At 46.1% G+C, this 17,966-nt stretch overlaps 2 long non-coding RNA genes across 2 annotated transcripts in view; both read left to right on the top strand.

Annotated features, from left to right (window-relative positions):
* The first annotated feature begins 1,768 nt into the window (after positions 1-1,768).
* On the top strand, positions 1,769-3,940 carry LOC120405331. The gene is made up of 3 exons (XR_005598506.1): positions 1,769-2,045; positions 2,612-2,675; positions 3,800-3,940. It is a non-coding gene; the product is annotated as an uncharacterized LOC120405331 (long non-coding RNA).
* A 6,986-nt stretch (positions 3,941-10,926) lies between these two features.
* The window catches only part of LOC120405315, a 115,386-nt gene continuing 108,346 nt past the window's right edge, over positions 10,927-17,966 (top strand). The window contains exons 1-2 of the long non-coding RNA XR_005598493.1: positions 10,927-13,142; positions 15,968-16,950. This is a non-coding gene — a long non-coding RNA (uncharacterized LOC120405315). The remainder of the gene's footprint in view (positions 13,143-15,967; positions 16,951-17,966) is intronic.

Below are 17,966 nucleotides of genomic sequence, written 5' to 3'. Positions count from 1 at the left end.
CCAGACTCAAACTTGTCTGTGCTATCAATTACCCCCCTTGATTTCATGCTAGCATAATGCATATGCAATCAAAGACTATCTTTCCACAGGTGCTTGTCTCATTCATTGCATGGGATGAATGGTGCTTAGGGAATGAATTAGAATAATAGAATATCAGGGTTGGAAGGGACCTCAGGAGGTCATCTAGTCCAACCCCTTGCTCAAAGCAGGGCCAATCCCCAGACAGATTTTTTTACCCCAGTTCCCTAAATGGCCCCCTTAAGGATTGAACTCACCACCCTGGGTTTAGCAGGCCAATGCTCCAACCACTGAGCTATCCTTCCCTTCCAATTAGGATTGTATAGTGAATGAAGATGTTTTCTGTAGGACTTCTGCCTTATGTGGAGAGTATAACATAAAAGAGGCAGGTAGCATAAGATTGAGGAAGGATGGGCATTTGAATGCTACACTGGAGTATTGGATTCTGTCTCTGCCACAGAATTTTTGTGTAATGCTGGGCAAGTCACTTAAACCAAAGCTTTTCACAGGTGGCCACTGTGGGATCCTTTTATAAGTGCCCACATTGACACCTGGAGCTGGGTGTATAACTGATTCTTCTTGTTCTGAGTACTTGTTCTCATTGATTCCACATTAGGTGTGTGTGCCGTGTGCACTGTTGCCAGAGATTTTTCCCTCAGTGGTATCCATCAGGTCAGCTCTAGTGCCCTCTGGTGCCACACACTCATGCACTAGCATAAGGCGTGCTGCTGGCAATGCACCCTTTCAGGCCTGGTCTACACTGGGGGAGAAGGGAAATCGATCTAAATCAACACCCACTAGATTGAACACTGCCCGTTGATCTTGCGGGTAATGTAGACAAGCCCTCAGTTCCTTCTTACCACCCGTGACAGTTGATGGAACTACCCCTCTTCGGCCAGGCTTCTTCTCAGTGGTTTTTGGACTCATTCATAGTTTAATTTAAGTATAGTTTTAGTGTAAGTGTAAACAGTCCCTATCGTTAAAGGACTCTTTGCCCCAGGGGCCAGGCATGCGTTGGGCTTCAATCCTTGTGCCTCCTGTGGCAAACCTATCCCTGGGCAACCCGCACTCCAGCTGCTTGAAGTGCTTGGGAGAAATTCATGTGAGGGACAAGTGCCAGATTTGTGAGGACTTTAGACCCTGCACAAAAAAGGATAGAGAAATAAGACTATCCTAATGTAAGCTGCTCTCTGACCAACTTCAGAGCCATGCTGCTCGGATTCTGTACTGAGCACTTCAGCCTCAATGCAAAGCGCTCCTTCAGCGCCGCACTCTTCCCAGTGTCATTCACTAGCTCCGGTGCCAAGGAAGAAGTACAAGAAGCTTCACACTTACGGAGGGCGCTCACCGATGCAGAAGGACAGGTATGGGGAAGGCAGTGGAGAGCTACCACTGATCAAGTTGGCAAGAGCAAATAGGACACATGCCCATTTTTGCCAAAAATGTCGGGAGGGTAAGGACAGGGGACAGTCCCAGCCAAAACGGGACATATGGTTACCCTATCTCAGTTCCTTCTTGCTGGTTAACTCTGACAGAGGGGTAGGAGGGTGGGTCGTGGCATGGATATGAACAACACATCTCAAACAACAACAGTTACGGAAGAATAATAACTTTTTTTCATTGTGCTAGCAGTTCTAGGGGGAAAAAAAGCTTGAATCAAAAGTGAATTTTGGAGGGATTTTTCTAGTGAAAGAGAAAAAATGTTTGGAGAAGTCGTATTTTTAACAAAATCAAAGTAAGTAAAGGGTTACATTCGCAACATACAGCTGCTGGGGAGCAAGAGGAGGTGCTGATGGGTGCCACTGCCATCTTTACAGTCTTTAGTGCAGTGGTTAGTGCACTCACCTAAGATGTGAGAGCCCCTAGTTTGTATCTCCTGCTGAAGCTGTTCCTCTTGTTATAAAAACAGCTGAATAGTCATTGGGCCAGAGAGAGAGAGACTCTAGTGTAGAGGTTTGGACCTTCATGAGTACTTGCCTCAGTTCACCCTGCTCTACCCGGAACCTGATACCTGTTCATCAGCAATGGTAACCTCTCCATCTTCCTAGGGATATCGATTAAGCACTTAAATTTGTCTTAACTCTTTTTAATCTACATCTTCCTTTTGCACTATGTATGAGCCAATTCTTCACAAGCTAATTTACACTGTATTCCCCTGGAGGCTGGATTAATGTATTAACCATTTATTGATAACTACAAAACCAGTCAGTACCATGGTGACTGTTGTATTAAAATGTAGATTGACATGCTGTCTATATACAATATTTCATACAAAAATTTGTGAATTTTTTTTTTGAGGGGAAAACTAGTGTAGAAGAGAGAGAGGGAAGTTCTGTATGAAGTCCAAAACAGGTGACTATAATATACTGTTTCAAAGAGTTTCTGAACACTAGATTGGTGTTAGTTGCTAGGGAAAGCAGAAATGTTTAGCACCAGGGAGAGTTTACTCTTGTTTTAAGTGGTGGTCATCTTTACTGGTAGCCATATATCAAGAGAATTTCCTTCTTGTTGGTGCTTTAAATAGGTTGAGCTTTCCATGTCCTATATTTTGTCAGCCACCAGCTGACAATAGGTCTTTTTTTTTTTCTTCCAGCATGTTGTGTTAATATGTTTCGATGCCACAAGTAATTGAGTTATCAGTTTGCCACTTCTTACAGGTAAGGTTTTATCAAATAGAAGCCCCAAGTAGAAACCAGCTGTATTTCACAGAAGTCATTGTAACCTTTGTTAAACATATTTCCAAACACTGTGGACTCTTGTACATTCCTCCCAAATATAAAAGGATCCTCATTCCCCACAATCTGGCCAGTAGCTACCAGATGCAGTTGCAGAAATTGGATGGTTTATGGGGTCATTTGCTTCACAGCAATTTTCTGAAATAATCTAAGAACAGATTAAAGAACTAGCTCTTTGCCAAATATCTTACTGCTTTATTTGGTAAATCCCTTTCCATAAGCATCTGACTTTTCTTCTTTGTCAATATACTTTATCCTCCCTTAAATATCTATGGAACTGCTATCTAAATACCTACAGTGTCTGGCTGAATGTTTACAGTTGGAGAATTTTTCCTACTGTTTTTGTCTGTTAGTGGATTGGGAGAGTAGGCTATACTCAGTATTGGATTGTGAGAAAATGGGGGGGGTGGGAATTATGGTATTAAATCTCATACTCAACACCCGTTAGGTGATCTAATTGCCTTATGTTCCTTGGTGTTGGCACAATATCCTGTAGTAAGATCTCAACTGCCATTGCCTCTTTTCTGTCCAAACCTAAGCTTTCCCAATAGTACAGCTGAAACGCTATTAAGAATATTAGTTGAGATACCAAATAAAATTTCACGAGACTCAAGAATGCCAAGGGTTCTTGAGTATTTCTACTTAGTCTATGTGGCTATTGTCACAAATGAATTTATTTATCAAAATGTACCAACTAAGTGTCTGATCCTACTACTTATTCCCAAGAGAATTCTTACACAGGTGGTCTCTGACTAATCTCATGCCAGTGAGAATAAGAATTGCTTATGGGAGTAAGGGTTATAGGATCAAGCTCCAGTTTAGCAAAAACAGTGTTCATCTGATGGGAGGCAGCTATACATACATTTTCTGGACTGATTTTTATCTGGCTAGTCCATGTACATATAAATGGTATATTAAATGTCAAGTTTATGCTTACAAATTTGTTTACTCAAACAGGAGCTATATTGTTTTAGCTGGTCAGGTATTGCTGCAAAGTTGTGTCCACTCACTCTACAAGTTGCTACACTTCTGCTTTCCTCCACTAGAGACACAGCTACAGCTGAGTGCTGGTTGGTGCCCTCTATCCTTACTCTCAGCTGCCCTCTTCTTCCTCCCTCCACTTCAGACTACAGTGGCAGTAGCTCCATGGACAAGAAGATGATCAGAGCTGGCTGACAAATACTGCAGGTGCTTACAAGATATGTTCCTGGGATGCACAGTGAATTTTTGCATTGTATAAGGAGACAGGTGATCAGTATTGCATGGAGAAGTGACAGCAGGACTGGCATATGATGGGACGAGTAGGAAGTAGTGGAGATTAGCAAATCTTGGCCCCGCAATGTTTTCAGTCGCTACAGTCCAGATCTCCATGAGTTAAAAAGTTGGACAAATCCAACCCAGATTGTAGAAAGGAGTGGGAGAGTGAGGGAGGAGATATGCTAAGTGTGGGAGGGAAGGCAGGCAGGGTTGCAGATGACATCTAATTCAACTGTAGTCCAAGTATGGCTGCAGGAGTAAAGGAATATGAGCATTTTATTGTCTATGAAGGGACAGGCCATAGCTTCCCAGGTGACTATCTTCCATACTAGGGCCCTTATCCTGCAAACAGCCACACATGCAAATAGCTTTACTTATGTGACTAGTCCCTTTGTCTTCATTGGGATTACTCATGTGCATAAAGTTGAGCATGTTTATATGTATTTGCTGAATCAGGTCCAAGGAAAAGAAAGCAACTACTGGATACAGCTTCAGCTGGTAGTAATGCCTATTAGTAAGGTTGCCTGAAACTTCCTATTATAAGACCTTGTTTTCAGTTGATTATAACTTTGCCAAACTTTACCTGTTCACGTAGAAATTTCCCATGCTGGGTGTCTGCCTCAGGCTGATTTTTTTTTTTTCAGCAGAAACAGTTCTTCAGCAGTTTCTGAGAACAAGAGTAGGGAGAATATGTTGTCTTGCCCAGGTTTATTAAAAAAAAAACAAAAACAAACCACACCACCTTTTTGAGATGCTTTAGTGCCACCATGCTTTGGAATGGGGACTTGAAATTTGGCAGTGAGGGTAGGGGCACTGTCTGGGATGTGCCTTTTGCCATCTGCCCAAATTTGGCCAAGTTATTAGTCTTTGAAAAATTGTGGTGCACACGTGCTCAGTGGAGACTTGCTAGAGCTTCACAACTACATTCCCAGGAGATTGTGTGCATTGGGCATGCTCCAGCCAGAAGCTGCAGGTGCCTGAGCAGGATTTTCCTTTCAGCTGCAGCTCTGGGCTGCCATGAGCCAGGCTTGGGCACCAGAACTGAGTGCAGGTACCCTGTTTCACCTGTGCTTTGAATGCCCACCCCTGCTGGTGCCTGGGTAGTCTGGAGAAGGAATCCGCCTGATTAAAAGCAGGGAAGATAAGAACCCACCTGGATGAGGGAGGTGGAGGAAGTTGTTAGAAAAGGTGTTTTATCCATGGTAGCATGAAGGCTTCCATGATAGACCCCAAACTGTGGCCTTGCAGAGAGCAGAACTGGTGACAGTTTCTGTTGTGCCGGGTTGAAAATAGGTCTATCTGGGGAGTCCCCCCCCCATTGCTGGAAAACATTTCTCTCCACATCCGGATGAAGAGACCACTCATGACTAGAAGAACTTGCTGAGGCAATCTGCTAGTTCCTTTTGTGCTCCCAGAGGGTACCAGGCCTCGAGACTGAGTGAGTGGGCTATGCAAAATTCCCACAGTTGAAACACTTCCTAACAAAGGCAGGAAGAGCAAGCTCCTCCCTCCCTGTTGAGATAAAACATGGTAGTAATGTTGTCCATGAAAACAAATGTCTGCCCGTAATGTGCAGCAGGAAGGCCTGACAAGCCAGGAGAATTGCTCTGAGATCTCTGACATTGATGTGGAGAGAGTTCCTCTGAAGACCAAAGTCTTGAGTTTTGAGGGGCCCTAGGTGGGCTCCCCACCCTAGCGATGACATGTCTGAGATCAGAGTTATTGATGGTAGAGGCCGTATGAAGGGAAATGGGTCCATCTACCAATTGATGGAGACCAGGACCCGAGAAGGCACCTTGAGTATAGAGTCCAGATGGTATCAATTTGGTGAGCAGACTGAAGGGCTCTGAGGCGCAGCCTTGCTTGCTGCTGCACTACATATGTGCATGAGGCCATGTGTCTAAAAGCCTCAGACAAGTTCTGACTGTTGTTGATGGATGGCCCTTGAGGTGTGTTATTAGGGACATGATTATCTGAAACTGACCCTTTTGTAGGTAGGCTCTGGCTTGAGTGGAGTTGAATACCGCTCCAATAAACTCTATCCTCTGCTTTGGAGTGAGGGTAGATTTTTTTTTTCCAGCATCTATCAGGTGCCCTAGGGCCGTGAATGTTGACTGGATGAGCCGAATTCTACCCAAGCCCTGGATTGGCCCTTGATTAGCCAGTCGGCTAGATAAGGGTAGATCTGTAACCCTAGTCTTCTCAGAAAGGCCACTACAGCCATACGTTTTGTAAACACCTGCAGGGCTGCAGACAGGCCAGTTGGTAGTGTGTGTGGTCCATGACGAATCTGAGGAACCTTCTCTGACGTTGGAATATTGATATGTGGAAATAAGCGTCTCTTAAATTGAGGGTGGCGTATCAGTCCCCAGGATCCAGGGAAGGGATAATGGATGCCAGGGTGACTATATGAAAATTTACTTTCTTGAGGATAGCTGTTGAGGTGCTGTAGGTCTAGAATTGGAGACCTACAAGAGGGTCTGAGACCTCTCTTGGCTTTTGGGATTAGGAAATAACGGGAGTAGAACCCCTTCCCTCTTAAATTCTGTGGAACCTCTTCCAGTCCCACCCAAAGGAGAAATTGAACCTTCTGGGCCAAAAGTTCTTCATAAAAGGGGTCCCTGAAGAGGAACGGGGAGGGAGAGTGTGAAGGAGGTTGTACCTCACTTCCACTGTACCCAATGTTCCATAGTGACACGAGGCCATGTACTAAGTGGGAGAGGCAATATGAAAACAAGGGGGAAACGGGCTGGCATCATGGGAACTAGTATGGCTTTCTCAACCAGCCCATCAAAAGGTCTGCTTAGAGCCCCTTGGCTGTCTGGGTGGGGCAGACATTGACGCTGAAGTAGAAGGAGGGTGGTGGTCTATGCCTAAACCCCTTGTCTCTTTTTCTCTGCAGATCCCAATGGACAGGCAGGGCAGAGAACCGAATGTGCTGTTGGGGTCTGTAATGCTTCCTTGAAGTTGCTGTTGTGTAAACCAAGGGACTTAGGGATCACCCTAGAGTCCTTTAACCCATGAAGCTTTGCATCAGTCTGCTCTCAGAAGAGCGAAGCTCCTTCAAAGGGTATGTCCTGAATGGTTTGCTGGACCTCCTGCAAGAGTCCCAAGGACTGCAACCATGAACTCCTATGCGTGGCTACTGCCAAATCAGCCACATCCAACGCAGCTTACTGCGAGGCCCTCACTACTGACTTGCAATTCTGAGCTGTAACCCCCAGTAGAATACACTTTTCTAGCAAATACGTTCAACATCTTGGAGTCCTTTGCTGTTGGCATTGCACCCTGATAACCCTGCCTTTCTCTTTCATTGGCCGCGGATACCACCAAGGATTTGCGGGGAGGGGATGAATTTGTACAATAACTCATAACCCTGGGCAGGAACAAAGTACTTCACTCAGCCTTTTTTGATATGGGGGAGGGGGGAAGAGAAGAGGGGGGTCTGTCATCAGGCTTTAACAGGGTCCATAATGGCCTCTTTAAGAGGCAGGGCTACTTTTGCTGGTCCTGCAGCAGCTAAAATATCAACCAAGATGTGGGAGGACTCTCTTACTACCTCCATCTGTATGCCCAGATTTAAGGCCACCCTTTTCAGCAGTTCTTAGAGTGCCTTATAGTCAACCAAGGGAGGCGACACATCCGCTCCTGAAACAGCCTCGTAAGGGGAGGAGGAAGAGACCAGCACCAGCTGTGGACATTCTTCCTCGTGTTGGGCTGGCTCTTGAAGTTCTGTGCCGGGCTTAGTACCAGAGTCCAGATCAGCTGCTGCCAGATGGGGCATTGGTGCTCTGTGTCGTGAGGCCACTAAATAGAAGCACCTAGAGTAAGCTCCTGAAACTGGGGAAATCCCCCGAGGTTCCAAAAGGGCCACTGAGAAGACATAGGTTCCCAGTGGCAACTTGACCATGCACTCAATGGAATCCCTCTGCCTCGGTCCATGTAAGGGTAGGAGTGTCCTGGGGAGTGGCAGGAACAATTCCTCGGGTGAGAGGAATAAGACCCAACCTCTGACTCAGAGGATGAAGAGGCTCTGTCCGGTGACCACGGAGGTGCGGTTCCCACCGGTACCAGAGACCAGTGCTGTGGTGAAGATACCTGTACCGTGGCCATCATAGCTAGTTTTCCTTTTGATGGTACCGAAGGGCTGAGTGCCAACGATGGCCTGAAGCAACAGGCTCCATCCTGCCCAACGGCACCAATAGCACCAATTCTTGTACTGACGGAGATACCAGTACCGACTGCGCTAGAAGGTCTCTGGTCACAGCGAACGCCTCCGGCATGGTTGGCGCCAAGATAGCATCGGTACTGCGCTGTAACACAGATGGTTCATCCAATACTGGATTCAACAGTGCCTCCGTAGGTACTAACTTCTGCAGTACTGAAGCAAAGGAGTGGCCTGACTTAGGTTGCACTCTACTCTGGTCCCCATGCCTGGCCATCTTTGGTGCCGGGGATCAACTCCTCTCGGCCAGTTGTTTCATGTGCCTTTTCCTAGGTATTGAGGATGGTGAAGGGTGCCGGGACTCTAGTACAGTAGAAGGAGCACTCCTTGCTGACACCAAGGCACTCTGGGCCACGTGAGACTGGCCTGGCTCACAGGGAGATCTTAGTGCCAGCTCCATGAACAAAAACTTCAGCCTGGCCTCTAAGTCCTTTTTTGTGCGAGGCTTAAAGTCCCTGCAGATCCAACCATGGTCCCCCAACATGAGCTTCTCCCAGGCACTTTAGGCAATTTCAGTGTGGGTCACTCAGGGGCATAACCTTATTGCAGGAGGCACAGGGCTTGAAGCCCGGTGACTGAGGCATGCTTCAGCACTGGATAATGAATGAAAACTCTGCTAACTCTCTAAGTTTAAAACTTTCCCTAAAACTGAGTAAACGTACTAAAACTATGTACAGATCTGTAACCGTGAAAACCAATAGAGAGAGCTTGCCGAAGCAAGAATAGCAGTTCCAGTGACCATCAAGGGCAGTAAGAAGGAACTGAGGGGGCGTGGGGTTGGCTGGGGCCTTTCTACCGACACTATGAGCATGGTGCTCAAGCCACCCCAACAGGTACCACTGAGAGAGAAATGTCTGGCAGCTATGTTAAGTGCATGCATGTACCAAGAGTGGAATGCACATGTGCAATCCTGCAAAGAAGAACCTCCATTTCCAGGCTCTGAACCTATCTCCCCAGTACCTACAGGGTCAGCTCCCCCAGTCAGAAGAGGCAGACACTCATTGGACTCCAAAATTGGTGCTTATGTGTCACAACTCAGAGACACTCAGCAGCCCCAGTGAAATGTCCATCTACCATGGTACCAGCTGCAGTCTAAGCATAGCCCATGTCAGAAGGATGCATGGCCCAGACTTAGTTGGGGTCCAGTGCCATATCAGTGACCTTTCTGGAACCCTTGAGCTTTCCCTCCTTATTCTAGGTCATACCCACACATGTCACATCCCACTTCTTTAGCGGCACTTTGCGAGCACCAAAGTCAACCCACCCTCGGTTCCAGGCCCAGTTGCATGCGTGAAGCTGTTAGCTTTCAGGAGTCACCCCTGGAGGAATTGGAAGAGATTCAGCCTCACTAACCCTTGGCTTCCTCTTCTCCATTCCCCACTGAGGTGGTGATAGAGGCTGTGGCTCCACTTTCTTGATGATTACAAAGCCCATCAAGAGTTGTTGAAGGGGTTGACTGTGGCTCTAGCTGTGGCTCTGGCTATCCAACCAGAGAAATAGCAGGCACTCTTGGGATTGAGTGCACAATTTTTTTACACTTAGGAAAAGTGTAAGTAATTCTTGTCTCTAGGCTGTGCCTCCCTGGGGATGTTACTCACCTTAAGGGTTCAGCAGAAGCTCCTCAGTGGGGGTGAAATTCACTTCTGTGCAGAGAGTCAGCACAAGTCCTGTGCCCCCCTTAAATCTTCAAAATAGGGCTTAAGTGGGACTGCATAGGCCTTTTGGCTAGACCTGAGCACAGGGCCATTTCACCCTGAGCAATGAATCCAGAAAGATGAAAAAACTGAGGCCTAAATACAACTAATATTTTTACAATTTCTTGTTGTGTAAAAATAGCTCTACGCTCTTCCAAAACCAATCACTTCTTACCTAGCTTTGCCCAGCCCAGTCCCAGACTCTTGTTTGGAAGACAAGGCAAGGTGGAATAGTTCATAGGACTCAGGAAGAATCCTTCTCAGAGGGCCATAACTGCTGGCCACAGGGTTTTTTGTACCATCCTCTGAATCATCTGATTCTGGCCACTGTCAGAGACAAGATACTGGATTAGATGAGGACTACTGGTCTGATTCAATATGGCAATTCCTATCTTCCTGTATTGTGAGTACACCAATTAACACAAGCCAGTAAATTTAGCACTCTCTATGCTATCTAATGCTACAGCCCATCTGTGCCTTTAGAATGCTCCTATCCTCCCAGTCTCTGAGTGCTATGGTTGACATTCCAGCCTGGTCTCATGCTTCACAGGCAAATGCACCAGACTTGTAAAAATAAAGCTTCATTCATCCGTGTGGGAATCATGAGAATTTAAGTGAAACAGGTGCAGAAGATACTTTGTCTTGCTGTTTCAGCATAAATCATCCATATCGGCCCCTTCCCTCCTCAGATAAGCAGGGACTTTCCATGAGGGCCCATTATCTCCAAAAAAGGATGCAATCAGGCCGAAAATATATATTTTTTTTAAAGTTCTCTGATGTGCAAGATATGGGAATCTATGAAGGAAGAACTGGATGGGGCAGCTGGCTGCAAACAACATTGATGGAGAGGGCAGAACAGACGAAAGGGTGGTTGCTTGGACCAGCACAATGTTTGGTAACTGTTTAGCAGATGTGTAGGTGTATGGGTGTTAGGTAGGGACGGGGGGGGCTGCCGATTTCTCACTGTGCCTAAGGCAGTGAAGAGCCAATGCTACCAAGTAGCAGCCAATTTTCTAACAACCTCCAGACCATCCCTCCTCAGGAAAAATCTGTGGTGAGGGGTTGGGGTGGAATTCAATGAAGTTCACTTTGCAGAAATCCACTGGCTCTGAGTTTCATGTATGCACTATCACTACTGTTAAGTATTGCTGTACATGGCAGAGTGAAGGATGAGCTAGGTCTGGCTTGTTGATTTAAGGACCTGATGCTGCAAGGCCTCCTTCACCTATTGAAGTCAAAGGGAGTTCTATGCACGGGTGGCTTGCAGAAGCATGACCCGAGTGATGCAGACAATGAAGTGGCTTGCATTTGGCGTGGGACAAAGTCCAACAACAAACAGAAGAATGCCTATTCCCTGGAGTTGCCTCCTTAGGCTGTGACTTTATGGCAGTGATAATGTGATGATGCTGAAGAAGACAGTGTCACTGGAAGGGCAGATGCTCAATGAGGTGGAAAGATAAACTGAGGAGTCAGACATCTGTGATTTCAAAACCCAGTGAAGGTGACAGAAGCAGCCCAGTATATTTCACTGCGTTGCAAATGTCTGACATATTTATTAGTTGCAAAACTGCAGTTTTGATCCTGTCCTCCTTACTCAGGCAAAACTGGCACTCACGTCTCAGCTCAAAATACCAACTTTCCCCTATTTATTTTCCCAAGACTTGCATCTTGTTTCAATACAAAACTGAAAGTTGGCCCAGGTTCCTTCCCATACTTGCTATCTACCTAGGAATTTACACTACGGTAGCTCAGCAGTTAGGCCTAGGATCACACATTAGTATTTTCACTCAAATATTGGTCACTAGTCTTCAGAGAAGCCAGGGCATGAACTGGAGCCTGAGTGGTGACAGAAGCTCTTCCCATCGGTTCCCTATAACAAAGGCCCTTCCATCAGCCCCAGCAAGAGCCTATACGGCCTTCCACTCTTGATGTTACATACTTGTGTCTTCATTCTGCCCTCTATGCCCTATGTGTCGTCATGCCTGGCTTGTGCCCTCCTGCTTCTTCCCTTCACCTTTTTATCTTCTTCCATTTTTCTTCCAGTTGCTTGCACCCTTCCCTTACCGCCTCCTCCTCCTTGCTCCCGTCCTGCCCAAACCTCTCTTTGTATCATGTGCACCTATCCCCGTTTTCTATCATACAAATGCAACTTAAAATACCATTAAACCTTTAATGAAAAATCCCCCACAGCCAGAAAACACAGCCTTCGGCAGAACCTCAAGCCATCAAATTATCTTCTCTTTGTGTCTCTCATCCCTTCCACGCTCTTCCACCCTCCCTGGGTTTTGCCTTCCTTTGTCCTGATTTATATGGTAGAGACTGGAGCCATCCATTCCAGGGACTCTCCCCTGCTTCACCCCTTGTGTCGCCATTTACACCTGTGTAATGTGCATGTAAAATGCTAGCAAATCCGAATTCTCTAATCTTCGACACTGGTGTCATTATTTACACTTGCTTTACTCAGGCATGAATGATGACCCAAAGTGCAAGGCAGGGGAAAATTAGGCCCTACTTGCCTTGGAAGCACCTAATGTACTTTTGTGTGTGTAACAGGGTGGAGTGCCCTGTGGGCTGCAGAGTCTGGAGCTATGCTAACCTGATTGCACAATGAGCGCCACCTGAGGGGAATCAGGAACATTCCCCATAAAGAGCCAAAAGTGGCTCTAATGATTAGAATGAGAGGCAGGTTTGACTGGTGATAAAGCCCAGCTGGTGAAAGGGCTGGAGAGAGACCCTGGCAAAAGGAGGGAAAGCTCAGAGCGTAAGGAAAGCTCTTCAGGCAGGAAGGCCTGGGAGAGAACCTGATTAAACAGGGAAGAGACAGACACCCAGAGGAGAATTTAAGAGGCTGGGCAGGTAGTGGCCTAGGGATAATTGCGTCACAGGGAAAAGAGCAGACCTAGCTGTTGAGAGTACAGGGCCCTGGACCAAAATCCAGCGTAGGGGTTATTAACCCTAGCAAGGGAGCTTCAGGTTGAGCTGAAGACAGGCTGAAGAAGAGCCTCAGAGCAGAGGAAGGATTTTTTAGTTTATATTTAAATACATTTTGGGGACTTTCAGGTTAGGCAATTGACTCTGGAAGGGGTGGACTTAAGATGGTGACCCGACCAAAGGACTGAGGCTCTCTAAGAACTGTAGGAGCAACCATCAGTAGGGGGCACTAGCCTAGCGAGAGCTGCTACTCCATGCCTGGCCGTGAGGAGGTGCTTAGTGGTGAGTGATCTCATTTACAGGGTGCTATGGAATAACAAGGAACAATATAGGAAGTAGGGTTGCCAACTTTCTAATAGCATAAAACTGAACACCCCTGCCCTGCCCTGCACCTTCCCCAAGGCCCTGCCTTTTCTCTGAGGCCCCACCCCTGCTTGCTCCATCCCCCATCCTGCCATCACTCACTCTCCCCCACCCTCACTTTCACGGGGCTGGGGCAGAGGGTTGGGGTGCGGGGGGAGCAGGGAATGGGCTCTGGTTGGGGGTGAGGGCTCTGCGGTGGGCCCAGGGATGAGGGTTTTGGGGTGCAGGAGAGAGCTCCAGGCTGGGGCAGGGGGTTGGGGTGCATGGAGGGCTGAGGGATCCATCTGGGGGTGTGGGCTCTGGAGTGGGGCTGGGGACGAGGGGTTTGGGGTATAGGAGGGGGCTCTGGGCTGGGGCACAGGGGTAGGGTGTTGGGTGGTGCGGGAGGGAACTCCAGGCTGGGGCATGGGGTTGAGGTGCGGGAGAGGGTTTGGGGTGCAGGGTCCCAGTGGCACTTACCACATCTCCCTGGAAGCGGGTGCCAGGCCCCTGCAACCTCTAGACACATGGGTGGCCAGGAGGCTCTGTGCGCTGCACCCGCCCCAAGGGCCAGCTCTGCAGCTCCCATTGGCCGGGAATTGTGACCAATGAGAGCTGTGGAAGCGGGCAGGGAGGCTCCACATGCTGCCCTCGTGCTTGCAGGCGCCACAGCACAGCCAATGGGAGCTGTGGAGCCAGTCCTTGGGGCAGGGACAGCACATGGAGCCTCCCTGGCTGCCCATGTGTTTAGGGGCTGCAGGGACCTGGCGCCCACTTCCAGGAGCCGCACAGCAGGGTCTCGGCGCTAAGACAGGTTCCCTGACAAGACCAGATATTCTGGTCGAAAACCGTACACCTGGCAACCCTAAGAAGGAACCTGTGAACGAACCTGGGCTATTTCAAGCTTGTAATGAGAACCCAGACCAGATGAGTTTGACCTGATTTGTGCCTACAGAACAAAAATGTATTTAAGCCATACATGAAAGACACAGGCTGGTGGTGGGGTTGAGTTGGTAACTTCAGGTATATGCACTCTATGTGTAATGTATACATGCCATATAATTAGCACGTAGCTACTCATGTACAGCTAACATGAAAATGGCCCCTTTCACATATCAGAGCTCACTTGTATAAGCTATGTCTTAGGGGTGTGATGTACATGAAAGTCAAAAGAAACATTATTCAGATGCATTAAACAAACTGGGCCTGATTTTCCTCTCCCATTATTCTCTCCTTTGAAGTCATAGTCATGCATGAAAAGAAAATCTGTAAAATCAAACTCACATAGCAATGTTGTAACAAATGTTATTGTTATGGGATCTCAGGAAGCAACAGTGAACAGTCTGAACAATTCCATGTAGGAGGGTGTCAGAGACTTAGATGATAGCTGTGCTAAGTTTTTCTATGAGCAACTTCACAGCTGGGCTTTGCTGTGAGCTGGAATGGCTAGTGGAAAGCAAGTGTAAAATACAGAATCAACAATTGGTTCTATGAAGGAGGACTAGTGAATGTAACACTGAGAGCATAAGGCCAAAGGGAAATTTGAGATCCTTTTGTGTGATTAGTTTTGGGAGGGGAATATGGACAGAGAGATAATAGAGGAAAAGAACTTTACAGACCCAGCTGTGGAGGGAATCACATGAAAAGTTGACAGGCAGATTGTAATGTGCTGGCTGATGTTTATGTGCAACCCTGCCCTCTGCTGGACAGACTCAATCTTGTGAAGTATTTGTGGTTCTAGTCCCATTAGAGGCTATGCCTAGGGCAGTGGTTCTCAAACTTTCTGTATTGGTGACCTCGTTCACACAGCAAGCCTCTGAGTGCGACCCTCCCCCGCCCCGATAAATTACAAACACACTTTTTTTATCTTTAACACTATTTTAAATGCTAAATTTATATCTCTGTTGTTTAAAATTAATTTCCTTTTTCTCACCGCTTTTAAATTAAGACTACAACACATTTTAATCAAATTATTGTTAAAAATAACTTTTTTCTGCTTATCAATAGTTACTGTTAAGTAGAATTTTATTTTAATACTTGACAGTAATTAATCATTGCAGCCAAAAAAAATCAGTGAGATGGATGATGCTGTTCATTTGGCACAAGAAGTTTTTTTTTCTTGGCCTTGTGTTAGAAAGGGCGCATCTGATGTTGTCCTTCACATCAAGCTGGTTTCAGGATTTCATCTTTATTGTGGGAAGGCTGAAGAACCCACTCTTGCATTTATGGGTAGTGGGAAATAGCAGAAGAACTTCCAGGGCCATTTCAGACACCAGTGGGTATTCACTTACAACTCAACACCGGAACTAGTTTGGAGGCAGCTGTGTGAGTTTTGCTTTTGCTCCATCATCACTGATCATGTCGACAGACTGTTCCTGTATGTGAATATCTTCAGCAGGTAACTGCTCAGTGAAAGGGTTCTCCACCAGAGAATGAAGTGTTTCTGGTAGCACTGGGAAATAGTGGGAGAGCTCTTAATGGAGGGCTCTCTGATGTTCACTGATAGCTGACTTGAGAGCACTGTCAATGTTGACTTCCTCCTCTCCGCTGAATGAGGAAAGTGTCGGAAACGTGCCATATCTGTGTCCAACTGCACCACAGATCCAACTTCAATTGGAAGGTTCTGATTTTATTAGGACTATCAATGCTGAATATTTTCCCTGAAGTGACAGGTTGAGGTCATTAAGCCTATCAAAGATCTCAAGCAGAGAAGCCATTTTCTTGTCACTGAACTTTTTGTTAAGCTCTTGTTTCTCTCTTTGCAGGAAAAACTCTATCTCTTCATGAAGTATAAAAACGCACTTTAATGCATGTCCCCTAGAAAGCCATCAGACTTGAGTGTGGAAAAGCAGAACTTTGTATTCACCACCCATGTCGTTGCAGAGCACTCGAAAGAGACGACTATTCACAACATATGCCTTAATGAAGTTCACTGCTCACTACATCATTAAGATACATTGACAATGTACTTTACAGCTAGGACTTGATGATGGATTCCACAATGAGTGACAATCACATTAGGTGACACGCACTTTACCTTCTTCTGAAAGCCAGACTGTGCACCCATCAAAGCTGGAGCACCATCAGTACATATACCACAAACATTTTTCCAGTTAATGCCATTGCTTTTGAAAAAGGCATTCATCTTATTGAAAATATCCTGTGCTGTTATGGTTGTTTTTAAGTTGTTCACAGAATAAGAATTCATCATTAACATCCCCTGCATTAACATACTGTATGAACTATCAATTGTACGCAATTAGTAACATCAGTAGTTTCATCAAGTTGCTGGCTGAACATACTAAAAGCAGAATGTTTAATTTCATGCACAGCTTGTTCTTTGATATCTTCAGACATCTCACATATCCTGCATTTCACAGTATCATTCATATAGAAAACATATTAAGCTTTTTGGCAGTATCATTGCCAAACATAAGCGACACAATATCTTTGCATGCTGGCAGAACAAGCTTCTCACCTATCATATGTGGGTTCTTGGCATGAATGATTCGTAGAGACACAACATAAGAGGCTTCCACAGCTGAGGACATTTGCTGTCAGAAACTTCCACCTGCATGAAGCCTGGCTTTCTTGGCCACTTCTTCTCTACGTTTGAAAAAAATCCACGTTTTGATGTTTATGCTCAGGATGTCTAGTTTCAAGATGTTGCTGCAGTTTGCATGGTTTCATTGATTCAGCAGACAAAACTTCGCAGCAAATGATGCATTGTGGATTTTCAATAACTGAGGTAATGATGCTGGTAAAACCAGGTTTAATGTAAGACTCAAGGTACTTTAGCTTTTTAGCAGTAGAGGTGACCATTATTTTCAGGAGAAAATATGCACCCGTGTGTCTGACTGTTACATTATAAATTACTTTCTCTCCCCCTGATCTCAGTGTTCTTATTAGTTGCGTTTAATGTATCTCTTCAGCTGCTGAACAATCAAGCCCTCTTGTATTGTCTCAATCCCAGGGTCGGCCTTAGGGAAAATGGCACTCTGGGGGAACTTCTATTTTGGTGTCCTTTGGAGGCAGAGCAGGGCTGGTGTGGAGTTGGGCTGGCTGTACTGGGGCTGACAGCATGCAACCCCCATGTAACCACCTTGCGACCCCCTGAGGGGTCACGACCCCCAGTTTTAAAACCTCTGCAGTAGTGTAAACCCTTTGCCACTGAGAACTAATGGAATTTCTCCTGGTAGCTCAAGTGATGGAGGTTTGTCTGTTTTGGAGAGAGAGGTCCTTAGTTCGCCATACTATTTTATGTATGTGTGTGCACGCTTTGGCTGTTTGACTATCATGCCTTGCCAGAACACTTATTACTGCACAAATACGCCCACAAACAGTTACTGGCTCAGAAAGCAGTGGCTTCTCATCTGAATCATTTACCGTGCAATTCTCATCAGAGCCTCAAAAGGAGGGATATATTGCAGATTCCCAATCTTGGTGACAGAATGCTCTGTCTGCACAATACTCAGTGGTTGGAAGGCAGATAAGTTTTCCCTTCTCTTGCCAAGCCAAACCTACTGAAAAATGTGTCTGGCACTATTAGGTATATGAGATAGTTAAATGCTCCTCAGCCCTCTACAGCTATCTGTCAGCAGTGTAGGCCTAATCATTTTGTTGCCATAGGTAAGCTGCAGTAGGGATGTGTGGAATATTGTGTGTCCGCTTCCTATATTTGCCAATTGATAGTTTAATGCCAAGATATTTAAAATCTATTAAGTGGTGTGTTTTTTATTAAACATTTAATACAGTATATTCCCT

This window comes from Mauremys reevesii, linkage group 1 (assembly GCF_016161935.1).
Source record: "Mauremys reevesii isolate NIE-2019 linkage group 1, ASM1616193v1, whole genome shotgun sequence".
Classification (NCBI taxonomy): domain Eukaryota; kingdom Metazoa; phylum Chordata; order Testudines; family Geoemydidae; genus Mauremys; species Mauremys reevesii.
This window is presented reverse-complemented; position numbering and strand designations above follow the sequence as displayed.